A 9463-nucleotide genomic window follows, 5' to 3' on the forward strand; every position below is an offset into this window, starting at 1 on the left:
CTGTGAAAGGAGAGCAGCAAGGAAGGAAGAGCCTCAGTCTGTAGTTCCAATTTGAGGAAATCTCATTTAGGCTGATGGGGAATCCAGAGCAGATTGTCTGTTATTGGAGTCCTGTGTCAGACAGGAAAGCCCTGGCTCTTGTACTCCTGCTCTGCTCAGTTATTGGCTGGTAGCCCCTGAGGAGAGTGTGACCTGTGTGGCCACTGCATTGGATCCAAAAGTGCAGACACTGGAAGGTGGCTGGCTGCTCACTATTATCCTCATAGGAGGTTTTCTTAAAGAGAGATCTGAGTGACATACTTCTGTAACTTCCTCAGTTTACCCCTTGTGCAGCACAGATCTACTTCTCCTTGAAGGTTAGGGGAGCATCTACTTCATGATTTCCATGGCCTCTTTTCTGGGAGGGAAACTTAGAAGATGACGATTAGTGTAATGAACTATAGCCCCGGCTGCTGTAATTGGTCTCCAGGCTACAATTGTTACTCATCTTCTTCCTCCACTAACCATTCTAAAATCTCATCATTTTCAGGAGCCCCAGTGGCCTAATGGATAAGGCATTGGCCTCCTAAAATCTCATCATTTTCAGATATCAAGGTGATGGTTAATTTTAGGTGTAAACTTGATTGGGTTAAGGGACACCCAGATAGATGGCAAAGCATTATTTACGTTTATGTCTGTGAGGGTGTTCCTGGAAGAGACTGGCATTTGAATCAGCAGACTGAGTAAGGAAGATTCACCCTCACCCAATGTGGGTGGGCTCCATACAATTGGTTGAAGGCCCAAATAGAACAAAAAGGCAGAAGAAAGGGAAATTTGCTCTCTGTCTTCTAGTTCTGGGACACCCATCCTCTCCTGCCCTTAGATACCAGAACTCTAGGTTCTCCGGCCTTCAGACTCCACGACTTGAGCTAGTGGCCCCCTAGGTTCTCAGGCCTTTGGCCTCTGACTGAGAGTTACACCATTTGGCTCCCTTGGTTCTGAGGCCTTCGACCTTGGAATGAGCCACTCCATTGGCTTCCCTGGTTCTCCAGCTTGCAGATGGCATGTTGTAGGACTTCTCAGCCTCCATAATTGTGTGAGCCAATTCACCTAATAAATCCCCTCTCATCTATCTACCTATCTTTTTTGGTTTCCCTGGAGAATCCTGACTAATACAACCACCTTGCAGATCTTGGTGGCTTACCTGGTGATGAGACCCAAACCTTCATTCCTTAAGGGTCCGAGTCCTTGGCAACTATATTCTTCTCAGCCCAGGTTGGCTGCAAATGTGAGCAATTCACAGTTAAAATTGAGCAAGGGAGTACCAGGAGGTGCTCAAATGAATTACTTGAGTTCTACACATTTTCCTTTTTGCACCAATTGTGTAAAAGCGGCTGACCTCTTCTTGCTGATTAAGGTCAATTACCTCTGCTAGTAATTGACCCTTCTCACCTCCTGGTCCAGGGAAACAAAAAGTCCAAAGTGACCAGGTGATAACTAGCTTATAGTCCAAAGGGACACTTCCTGTGTCACCTGGTAAAACTGCACCTCCCCTGGAGGAACAGGACCTCTAACTTTGAAGATCCCTGAGTTGTCAGGATCGGGAACACAGTTTACTCCAGTGTGTCATTCAGAGTGATGGTAAAAGGGCTACTCCTGCATTCACTTCTTGTTTTTTCATTCTTGTGTTCTTCCCGTTAGTAACACAACGCTATATAGAGTTCTCTGATTTGATGTATATACTGTGTCCTGAGGGATGACACCCCCATCCTTGCAGAGTATTTCTTCTGAGATCACACTTCAGCTGTGTGTTTAGAAGGCCATTTCAACATGCTACAATTATAGGTTCTTTCTTTATAGTGTGGTAGGTGACATGACCAGTGGATACTATAGTTTCAGGAGCATTCCTACACTTCCTTCTTTGTAAAGTGTGTCCCCAGGTTAGATGCTATGCTCTGTAGACTTCCCTGGCCGTGAATCATGCATTCTCTTAAGATTCTAGGTAGTGCTAATGGCTGAGAGTATGTGGGTAGAAAAGGCAAACCCATTCTGAGAAGAGATACCTATTCCAGTGAGGGCAAACTGCTAGCCTTTCAGTATGGAAGGGGTCCAGTACAGTCAAATTGCCACTAAGTGGCCTATTGGTCTTCAAGGGAAAGTATAATATATTGGTCTGTATTGCAGGCAGGTAATAGTAACAATGCAAGGGTATGTTGCTTTGTCTTGCTTCGCCCCCCACAGATTGGTCACCCCACTTCCCCTGGGTGACGGAGACGCAAAGGATTACTCAAAGACCATCTCTTCAGAGCAGTGAGAAGCCCTGAAGTAGTTAACTTCCCTGGGACCCTCCAGTAGGACGCATCCCTTCCTTGGGAAATTAACCCCAAATTGGGGTTCTCTTCCTGCATTTATTTTCCAGACCAGGAAGTTATAGGAAGAGAACATAGGTGGGGTTATAGTTTAACAATATAGGCTGGTAACTTTCAGTGAAACAAGCCAGATGACATTCCAGTAAGGGTATCAACAAAAGCCTGATCTTAGCAAACATCCCTTCTTACAGCAATTTCTCAGTATCTTTTCCTAACAATCAGTAACTAGTCTGTCCTTGAGCCAGCTACCTTGCTGTGCCACAAATCTTTATCTTACACCAGAGACTTTATAGCCTGAGGGAAATTTCCAGTCATCTGCAAGGTCAATATTTGAAACTGCAAGGCTTTGGAAAACCAGGCCCTGTGAAGTACATATGCTTTATAGTATATTCCACAAGGGTACTTCAAAAAATTCATGGGAAAATAGAATTGAAAGGTAATACAAATCTTTCCATGAACTTTTTGAAGTACTCTCATATTGGCTTTGGTAAGTGGGAATACAAACAGTAGGGTGCATGCATAACTTTCATCTTTGCCATAATATCAGCCCCTTTCATATGTCTTCATGCCATTTCTGGGGTTACTAATGATGAATGCTAACTAATATCCATTGGCTGAATCATTTTGTCTATTTAGTTGTTCAGTGCCTCTTTCATGGTGCATGCTTTCTGGTGGACATGAACATGTGACAAAGAAATCTGTACTCTCTGTGCCAACTTCCATATCCCCACTCACATTTTCTATCCACAAAATATTTGTTTCTGGTCCTTCTGATCCTTTTCCTTCCAGGCCAGAGAGCCAGGTCATTGGTTAATGACCACAAGTCTGTATATATTCTCACCTCAGGCCACTTCTCGTTCTATACAAAGTGGATGACCAGGTGCATTGCTCACAGCTCTGCCCATCAGAAAGATTTTACTTCACTGACACTCAAGACCACATCTGAGTATAGCTGTGATGGCACTCATTTGTGGCTTAGACCCTTTTAGTGGGCCAATCTGCTGATAAACTGAACTTGGTCCTTTGCCTTCTTCAACTGGTAGTGTGGGACTTGCCCCCCTCATGTGACCAGAGGTACAAGCTGGGATAGCAGAACTGGTGCAACCATGGTGTGAACATAGAGGTCTGGGCTACCTGCTCATGCAGCTTATTGCACCTTGTGTGTTTAACTTTATGACTAGGAAGGCCTAGTGGCACCCAGCTCATACTAGATATTTGCAGATACATGGTCACTTATGGCCTCACTGGCAAACATTCTCTATCAGGGAAGAGTAACACAGTTGTTTTTCAAAAGGCATATAATTTACTGTTGCAGGCACTTCAGAATCTCAGGATCCTCCATTATGATTACCCTTTTGAGGTTTTCCATAAACTCTACATTTTAAAGAGACTCAAAATTGCCAAAACAATCCTGCAAAAGACGGACAAAGTTGCAGGACTCATACTTCATGATTTCAAAACTTACTATGAAGCTACAGTACTCAAGTCAGTGTTGAACTGACATAAGAATAGGCATATAGATACATGGAACAAAATTTAGGGGGCCTCTACCTCAGTGAAATTTCTTGGGATCCAGTGGTATGGGGCATGTTGAGATATCCCTTCTAATGTAACAGATTAATTGTACAGTCCCTCCTACAACCACCCCCCCCCCCCAAAAAAAAAAATGCCTGGTGAGCCTCCTTGGATTTTGGAAGCAACATACTCCTCTTCTGGGTGTGTTACTCTAGTTCATTTACTGAGTAACCCAAAAAGCTACTAGTTTTAAGTGGGGCCCAGAAGAGAAGAAGGCTCTGCAACAGGCCCAGGCTGCTGCGCAAGCTGCTCTGCCCCTTGGGCTGTATGATTGAACAGATCCAATGATACTTGAAGTGTCAGTGGCAGATAGGGATGCTGTTTGGAGCCACTGGCAGGACCCTATGGGCCTTTAGGATTTTGGAGCAAAGTGCTGCCATCCTCTGAAGTCAGTAACTACTCTCTTTTTGAGAAACAGCTCTTGGCCTGCTACTGGGCCTTAGTGGAGACTGAATGCTTAACCATGTTAAGCCATCAAGTTACCATGTGACCTGAGCTGCCCATGATGACCTGGGTGTTATCTGACCCACCAAGCCATGAAGCTGGACATGCTGCACAGCACTCCATTATCAAATGAAAGTGGTATGTATATATGTGATTGGCCTGAGCAGGCCCTGAAGGCACAAGTCAGAGGCATGAAAGAAGGGGCCCAATTGCCAATCATCTTCACTCCTCCTACACTACCTTCTCTCTCCCAGCCTGCATTTGTGCCCTCATGGGGAATTCCCTACAATCAGTTTACAGAGAAATGGAAGACTAGGGCCTGGTTTAAAGAGAGTTCTGTGTGCTATGCATGCACTACCCAAAAGTGGGCAGCTGCAGCACTACAGCCCCTTTCTGGGACATCCCTTAAGGACAGTGGTGAAGGGAAATCCTTCCACTGTGCAGAACTCTGAGCAGTGCACTTGGCTGTGCACTTTGCTTGGAAGGAGAAATGGCCAGATATGCAATTATGTAATGATTCATGGGTTGTGGCTAATGGTTTGGCTGGATGGTCAGGGACTTGAAAGGAACATGACTGGAAAATTGGTAACAAAGAAATTTGGGGAAGAAGTGTGTGGATAAAACTCTCTGAATGGGCAAAAAAAATGAAGATATTTGTTTCTCATGAGAATGCCTATCAAAGGATGACCTCAGCAGAGGAAGATTTTAATAAAGTAGATAGGATGTCCTGTTCTGTAGATACCAGTAAACTTCTTTCCACAGTCATCCCTGTCATCACTAGTGGGTACATGAACAAAGTGGCCATGGTGGCAGGGATGGAGGTTATGCATGGGCTCAGCAACATGGAATGCCACTCACCAAGGTTGACCTGGCTATGGCCAGCACTGACTGCCCAATCTGCCAGTAATAGAGACCAACACTGAGCCCCTGATATAGTGCCATTCTCCAGGGTGATCAATCGGCTACCTGGCGGAGTCATGGAAGAGGCAGTATTTTGTTCTTCCTGGAATAGACACTCTGGATATGAATTTGCCTTCCCTTCATGTAATGCTTCTGTCAAAACTACCATCCATAGACTTATAGAATGCTTTATACACTGTCATGGTATTCCACACAGCATTGCTTCTGATCAAGGAACTCACTTCACAGTGAATGAAGTACAGCAATGGGCCAATGCTCAGGGAATTCGCTGGTCTTGTCATGTTCCCCACCATCCTGAAGCAGCTGGCTTGATAGAACTGTAGAACAGTGGAATGGCCTTTTGAAGACTTAGTTACAGCAACAGCTAGGAGGCAATACCTTGCACGGCTGGGACAAGGTTCTCCAGAAGGCTAATATGCTCTGAATCAGCATCCAGTATATGGTGCTGTTTCTTCCATAGCCAAGATTCACAGGTCCAGGAATCAAGGGGTGGAAATGGGAGTGGTAGCACTTACTATTACCTCTAGTGACCCACTAGCAAAATGTTGGCTTCCTGTTTTCATGATTTTATGCTCTGCTGGCCTGAAGGTCTTGGTTCCAGAGGGAAGAATGCTTGCACCAAGGAGACACAATGATTCCATTGAATTCGGAGTTAAGACTGCCACCTAGCCACTTTGGGCTCCTCATGCTCTGAATCAATAGGCAAAGAAGAGAGTTACAGTGCTGGCTGGGGCAATTGATCCTGACTACCAAGGGGAAATTGGACTACAGCTCCACAGTGGAGGTAAGGAAGAGTAATATCTGGAATACCAGAGATCCCTTAGATAATTTCTTAATATTTCCATGCCCTGTAATTAAGGTCAACAACTCAATCCAGACAGGACTACTAATGCCCTTCAGGAATTAAGGTTTGGGTCATACCACTAAAGAACAGTGATTACCTGAGGTGCTTGCTGAAGGCAAAGGGAATACAGAGTGGTTAGGGGAAGAAAAATATGACCATGTGACCAATTACAGAAACAAGGACTGTAATTTTCATGAGTATTTCCGCCTTATTTTGCTGTAAATACGTTTGCATATACTTGTGTGTTTATCTTTGTTTTCTTTACTCTTATTCCCTTATCACGTAACATAAGATGTATTGACTTTATATTATATTATTTAAGCATTATTAATTTTATATCATAGTATTTAAGTTATGGGGTATCAAGGAAAAGAGTAAATATCATTCAAGGACTTTAATTCCTCTTCTGGGAAAGGGGTTAGTGCATTTTTGGTTGTACACGGCATAGTGGTATCATATTAGGCAGAATTATGACCTTATTATTGTCTTTACTTGGAGATTAAGTATGGTTTAAGGAGATGCATATTGGCATCAATTTGACAATGGGTGGACTTGTGATGATTAATTTTATATGTCAACTTGACTGTGCCAAAAGGTGCCCAAATTAAACATAATATCTGGGTGTGTCTGTGAGGATATTTCTGGATGAGATTAGTATTTGATTGGTGGACTCAGTAAAGTAGATGGCCCTCACCGATGTGGGTGGACATCATCCAGTTGGTTAAAGACCTGAACAGAACAAAAAGGTGGAGAAAGGAGGAATCCAGCACATTTTCATCCTTCCTGCCTACTTGAGCAGGACATCAGTCTTCTCCTGCCCTTAGACTGGGGTTTACTCCATAATTGCATGAGCCAATTCCTCATAATAAAGCTATCTAAACATATTTCTCTCTCTCTCACTCTGTCTCTATCTCAACACCCTATTGCTTCTCTTTCTCTGGAGAACCCTGACTGATAAGGATTGAATTGTGTCCCCCAGGTTTTATGTATTAGAAGCTTGATTCCCACTGTAACTGTTGGGAAGGTGGGAAATCCTGTTATGGTAATTGAAAGATGGGGCCCTGAAGAAGTGACTAGATTCTGAGGACTCTACCCTCGTGAATGGATTTATTCATTTTTTAATAATGGGAGTGGTTCTGGTGGCTTTAAAAGGAAAATGAATGAGGAAGTTACACTCTGTCTCTGCTCCGCCATTCTGCCATGTGAGACCCCTGTGTCACTGTCACCAACAAGGCTTTCACCAGCTGTGTTCCCTGGACTTTGTACTTCCCAGGCTCTGAAACTATGAGAAATAAATTTCATTTTCTTACAAATCATCCAGTTCCAGGTATTTGGTTATAAGCAACAGAAATGGACTAATACACTGACTAATACACACATATACACACTACACAAAGATATTTGTATTCTCCAGAAACTTCATAGCAGCTTTATTTATAAAACCCCAAGCTGGAAACAGCCCAGGTGTCCATCAACAATTGAATGGATAAACAAATTGTAGTGTATCCATACAACGGTATACCACTGGGTAATGGAAAGGAATGAACTATTGGTACACACAAAAACATGGGTCAATCACAAATATATTATGCTGAGTTGAAGATGTCTTACACAAAAGAATACATTCTGTATTCCATTCATATGACATTCTAGAAAATGCAAACAAATATACAATGACATAAAGCAGAACAGCGGTTGGGATTGGGTTTGTAGGAAATTGATTGCAATGAGGCACAAGGGTACATTTCGGGGTGATGAAAATAATCTATATCTCATGTGCTGACTGTTACCTGGATATATACATTTGTCAAAACTCATTGAACCAAACACTTAAAATGTGTGCATTTTGTAGTATTTAAATTATGCTTCAACGAAGTTGATGTTTATTTTTATTTTTTTCGAAGTTGAATTTTAGAAGTTCACTTTGGGGGCTGGCCCATGGCTCACTCGGGAGAGTGCGGTGCTGATAACACCAAGGCCACAGGTTCGGATCCCGTATAGGGATGGCCGGTTAGCTAACTGGGTGAGCGTGGTGCTGACAACACCAAGCCAAGGGTTAAGATCCCTTTACTGGTCATCTTTATAAAAATAAATAAATAAATAAATGTTCACTTTGTATAGTACCGAAGAATAGAAGGAAAAAATACAAGTGAACTGCATTTCTGACATCCATAGTTAAATATTTTCTTATATTTCCTTTCAGGCTTTTTCCTAGGAATCTGTACATTTATATTTTTATATCTAATTATGCATATTACTTACCAATTTGGGATTACCTATGTACAGTTTTATAAATTTCTTGTTTCATTTAACATTGTGTGAAGGACTTTTTTTCATCTAATTAGACTTCAAAACCATGACAAAAAGTAAAAAGCAAGATCAAATAGGTCAAGACTGATAGCACCGTATTGAGCATAAGCAAGGAAAGGTCAGGGCAACTGTTTGGAATAGATGTTTTCTCACCTAGGCTGTAAGTGCCAGGAAGGTTGTGATGCGTGGGGAGCCAAGATGCAGACTCCCCCACAATTGTCCCTAATATACATAAAGAAAAATATGATACCTGAAGCACCACAAAGTGACAGAAAATGATGGAATATTCAATAAATGATACCGAGAAAAAATGGGCTAGCTATGTTTTTCAAAATGCACTTAGATCCTTCATACTATTTATCAAAATAAATCACAGATGAATTAAAGCTTTAAATGTAAAAAAAAATGAAGAAACTAGGAAAATGCAATTGATATTATGTGACTGTATGACCTCTCTCTGCATGGTGAAGAGCTTCCTAAGCACAGAAGCAAAACAAAGAGCCAATTCTGGAGAAACAGGAGGTGAACAGAGGGCCAGGAGCCTGAGTCTGAGCTAATAACTGAAGAGCTGGTCGGAGTCAGGAGAGAGCCCCAAGTAAGGAGTAAGCAGAAAGTCAAGGACTTTTTTTTTTTTGATAAAAATCAGATCTCAAACAAGAAGAGTGAAATATGGTCACTCTTCATTAAACACATGTCTTCTAGGAGACTTTGTGTTTTATATATATACTTATATATACTTAAAACCTGGGATAATATTTTATGTTATAATCTGATTTCTTTCATGTATGTATGCTTTTTAATTGTGGTAAAATATATATAAGGTTGTCTATTTTAAACATTTTAAAACATACAATTCTATGGAATTAATTACATTCACAATGCTATTTGACCACCACCTCTATCTATTTCCAAAACTTTTTTGTAATCCTAAACATAAACCCTGTACCTATTAAGCAGTAACTCCCCATTATTCCTTCTCCTCAGTTTCTGGTAACTGAGTGATCTAGATAGGGCTGCCCCT

Source organism: Cynocephalus volans, chromosome X, assembly GCF_027409185.1.
Source record: "Cynocephalus volans isolate mCynVol1 chromosome X, mCynVol1.pri, whole genome shotgun sequence".
Lineage (NCBI taxonomy): Eukaryota > Metazoa > Chordata > Mammalia > Dermoptera > Cynocephalidae > Cynocephalus > Cynocephalus volans.